Source organism: Benincasa hispida, chromosome 2 (assembly GCF_009727055.1).
Source record: "Benincasa hispida cultivar B227 chromosome 2, ASM972705v1, whole genome shotgun sequence".
In the NCBI taxonomy this organism is placed as follows: Eukaryota; Viridiplantae; Streptophyta; class Magnoliopsida; order Cucurbitales; family Cucurbitaceae; genus Benincasa; species Benincasa hispida.
In genome coordinates this window covers 27774500-27779792 of record NC_052350.1, presented here as the reverse complement: position 1 = coordinate 27779792, position 5293 = coordinate 27774500, and positions in this window count along the sequence as shown.

Genomic DNA, 5293 nt, shown 5'->3' with positions numbered 1-5293 from the left:
TTGATTTTCAAACCGATAAGGATTCTAGGAAATTCACATCAAGATCAGTGTTCACTCTTAACAGAGGAGCAATAGTATAAAGAAGGAGCAAGCAAGGGTGCATTGTTGACTCCACCATGGAGGCTGAATATGTAGCAGCTTGTGAAGCTGTTAAGAAAGCTGTGTGGCTCAGGAAATTCTTGACTAATCTGGAAGTGGTTCCAGATATGTCAAAGCCCATCACCCTTTATTATGATAATAGTGGTCTTGTGGCTTATTCCTCAAAGCCTCAGAGTCACATACATGGGAAGCACATAGAGCGGAATTATCATCTCATTCAAGAGATTATGCATTGAGGAGATGTGATCATCACACAGATAGCTTCGGAGCACAACATTTCTAATCCATTTACAAAGGCCCTCACAGCTAAGGTGTTTGAGGCTAACCTGCATAGTATGGGTCTATGGGACAGGCCACGTATAGACTAGGACAAGTTGAAGATTTTTATTGGGTGTGTTATTTCTTAGTTTATTGTTTTGTGTACTTTGTATATTAGTTTGACTTTTATATTATACACCTCACTAGCTTTAGGTTAAGTGGGAGATTGTTGGGGTTGATGCCCTAAATCTCGTAGGGTCCTATAGTTTGTAATTGTATTGTACAAACATCTTATTTATCTAATAAAATATGTGATGTTTTATTTGACATTTAGTTGCATTAAACTCACAAATCAATAAACTAACATCCAAGGATATCTATGGTCATAACATATATAATCGAATTTCCTCTTGTCAATTTGAACATTTCAAATCAACACCAAGAACTGATTCTCAACTTGAATCCATTGAGCTACCAAGGGGAATTTATGGACCTATAGCTCGAAGCTCCAACGATATGTGAATAACTGATTAAACTCTTTAGTCACGGAATCCACCATCCGTTAACTGCCAGACACTTCACTAAAGACCGAAAGTTGAACTCTACTTACTACTGATATATTATGTGTCCATCTTAACCAATCAACAGTGTGACAACCCTTCACAGATCGCTTGTAAGTATAGCTCGACCAATAACCGTTATGCCCCTGTAGTTACATCTAACTCTTTGAGTACCACTGATCTCTCTAATGAATATAAGTCATAGTTCTATTATGATTGAGTCATCTCTTCCAAAAAGAAGTTATGGCCACTATGTTCAAACCTCAGAATCAGCCCTTAAGGGAGAAATCTATCTACTTACCCTTGCTTCGGGGAAGGAGTGAATTCCATCTTATGTAACTGAGTTCCCAGCTCCCAAATCAGACAAGTCCCCAAAAAGGTAGGCATGTTGAGTTGGCAATCTGGCCACTCTCACCCATACTAATCAAAGGACCGCCCTCAAAAGCAGGAGTTTCCAAAACACTCATGATTGAGGTCATGTCACCTATGGTCGTTTAGGTGAGATGTAAGACTCCAGTATCAACGACGTTATATACAGAGACGAATCATATCGTGATCCGATCTTATACAAATTTTTTGTATAGGACACCCTCGCTCGCATGTCTCCACATGAATGGTCAGGATCTACTATCTGTAGTAGTTCACAACACTTTCAAACCTCTACAAAGCGGGTCATATCTGTAGTGTCACCAGGAACAGGTATCCCACCTTAATCCTTATACTACAGACCTATCTAGGTTATCATTTAAGGAATGATCTGAAAGAACTCTTAAACAAGAGTATCCATGAGCGTAAGCGGATCTTTTCGATTTCATTGTGACAGAATTACCATACATACATTCTAACATATAGATATGCATTGTAAACACTACTTGCATGCTTTAACAAATAAATACAAAAGACTGAGAAAACGTACCAGTTGAAGACTTTCTTCAATCGAACTCAATCAAGTGGAAGCGAACTCCTCACACTTCTTATCGTCTAACAAGCAGTCGCCTAACAGCACCACGGGCGTCTACACGATCAGCAGCGCACGAATAAACAGCAACCGGGGACGACACCACCACTCGAAGCCCTCGATATTCTCAAAGTGAGAATCCAAATGGTGGACTTTGACGAATTGGTAGAGGTGAGGAGGAAAAATGATCATGTAGTATGAACAAGCAAGTGGGAGAAAGGGATGATCGTGTAGTATGAACAAACAAGTGGGAGAAAGGGATAACTATCGTATAGTCGGGTGCTTGTCGTTTAGGTCGAGGTACACGATCATGTGGTAAACACTAAGCAATCACCTATCAAAAAGGTAAGCGATCGTTTAGTTCTGCTCGGCGCGCTATATTGGGTTTTATGTCCTAAAAACTCACAGTTTATAAAATGATAAACATTTTCTATAATCAATATACTTGTTATTGATCTTATAAATTATATGAAAGTCTAAATCCAATAAACTAAGACCCATAACTATTGTATAAGTACTTGAACTTTATGTGGACACATAAGAGTGAATCAAGTTCGAGTAAATAGTCAAAATGATCCATGGTACATGAATGAGTTTAGGTACCTTATTTTGGTAACATCATTGGATGCAGTCTACTCTGTAGTTATTACAAAGAGTTGTAAAGTGCTACATACGATGTGATCCTCATTCGTACATGTTATGACATGAGGAATGGGGGCGTCCTATGCAATGAGTTTGCATAAGATCAAGACCAAGAAATAAGCCACTCTTACTTTATAATGCTGTTTATTGTTTAAGACTGACTATTTCACCTAGATGACCTAGGTAACTCAATCTTAATCCTGAGCTAACTATGAACTCCTGTTTATTCAGGATTGCCCTTAGATTTTCATAGTTGAGGGTTGACTCATTGCCCTTAGATTTTCATAGTTGAGGGTTGACTCAACAGCGCCGACTAGATAGATAGCTGGGGACATAGGGTGCAAGACGGAGTTCACGACTACTCGATCTAGGGATAGGAGAAATGTTGTTCTCTTAAGTACTAAATCTAGGTCTTGAACAAGGGTCCCCACCCTCTCACTGGGCTGAGAGAGTTTGGTTTAGTGATTGGATCACAAACCAGTTGTTCATTAAAGGATCAGTAGGGACTTGAGGAATAAGACGTAATCTCAGGGGTAAAACAAATATTTGACCCGGTCGTTATTACGAACAACCTGTGAAGGGTCGACTTGCTGATTATGGTTAAATCATGTGGACATAATATATCTACAGTGAGGAGAATGAAACTATGGGCTTTAGTGGTGTGACCCATTAGTTAACGAATGGAGATTAATTTGGTCTAATGAGTTTACCCAATTAATCTCGGATCGTTGGAGCCCGTAACAAACTAGCTCTAGAATAGCGTGATAAGTTAATTTGAAACGTTCAAATTAGAATTAAGGGAATTAGTAATTATATGAGATATAATTATGTTTAATTTTAGAATTAAACGAAATAGGAGAATTTATATATTTAAATATGATTTAAATACATAAAGATGGATATGTGTTAAAATTAATTTAATATTTGATATTAAATTAATTAAGTTTTATTTATTTATTAATTTTTCATTTTTTAAAATCAAAATAGATTTTATGATATCAAAATTTGATTTTTAGATAAAATTGAAAAAGGAAAAGAAAACAAAAACACAAAATGGAAAAATGAGTTTTTCCATTATCCATCTTTGAAGTAGCTCACACATGAAGCAACATATTTGCCTTGTCTTCTCCAAACATGAGATGCAACTCATGCAACTCTTCTCTTTGCATGTTGATCTGCAATATAATGAAGATATGTGAGTGAAAATCGGGCATGCAATCTACAGAATTTTGAGAGAAAATTCGGTTTGAAGAAAGGTTCTTCAACAAAGGTTGCTGCAGTGAGCTTTTCTCATTCATCCCTTGATTCAAGCTTGTTTTGAGTCCCACAACTCAATCTAGAGCACCAAGAGAATAGTGGGAAAGATCTTGAGGTGGTCTACAATAAGATATGGAGAAGATTGCAGCTGGTGAAGGGGCTTTGAAGAAGTTCTACAAAAAGTATGTCTTGAAACCCATTTTTCTGCAGAAGCATGCTTTATATTATGCCAAAATTAGTGAATTTGAGTGCTTAGATGATCCTTGTGCTTCCACTGCTATTGATACAATCCTATACGCTAAGTGATCGTTTAGAAAACATAAGGGATCGTTTAAGAAATCGCAGGTAATCATTTAGAGACGCGGGTGTGCGATCATTTAGGTAAATGGACGCTATCGTATAGGATCTCAACGCTAAGCGATCGGTGTTATATAACGAGACGTTAACACTTCATGGTCAGGTCTTATACAAACTTTTTGTATAGGACGCCCCCGCTCGCATGTCCCCTACACGAATGATCAGGATCAGACCATCTGTGACAAGTCACAACATTTATAACTATTCCACAAAGCAGGCAACATCTGTAGCGTTACCAGGATTAGGTTTCCCTCCTATATCCATATACTATAGACCATTTTGGTTATCACTTAAGACATGATCTACTTGTATGTCACTACATACATGCTTAAGTTACATAAAGATAACCAGAAATTTTAGTTTATTGGTTTGTGGTAAAGCAAATAAAACATTCAGATGAGCAAAATCAGGAAGTGAAGTAAAATATCATATATTATACATCACAAGCATTCGTAAAAACTGTTTACAAACTATAGGACACGAGACTTTAGGGCATCAACCCCAATAATCTCCCACTTGTCCTAAAGCGAAGTGAGGTGTACAAAAACTAGTACAAAACAATAAACTAGGGCATAAAAAGCCAGTACAAGAAATCTCCCACTTGCCCTAGTCCAGTCGCGGGTGATCCTGTAGACCCATGCTCTGAAGGTGACCTTCAAACACTGTAGACGTGAGAGCCTTCGTAAATGGGTTAGCAACATTGTACTCTGAAGCGATCTTCGTGACAATCACGTCCCTTCGATGCACTATCTTGTAGATCAGGTGATACTTTTGCTCTGTGTGTTTTCCGTGCTTGTGATTCCTAGGCTCCTTGGAGTTCGCCACAGCTTCCAGTTCTGTCAAGAACTTCTTGAGCAAGATGACCTCCTTAGCAGCTTCGCAAGCTGCTATGTATTCCATCTCCATAATGGAGTCGGAGGTGCACCCGTGCTTAGTGCTTCGCCACACTACAGCTCCTCATTAAGAGTAAAGACTGACCCTTATGTGGACTTACGAGAGTCCTTATCAGTCTAAAAGTCAGAATTCGTGTATCCAGTAATGATCAAATCCCTAGATCCATACACGAGCATGTAGTCCTTCGTTCTTCAAAGATACTTGTGGATGTTCTTCACTTCTGTCCAGTGACCCTAGCCTGGGTTAGACTGATACGTACTGACTATGC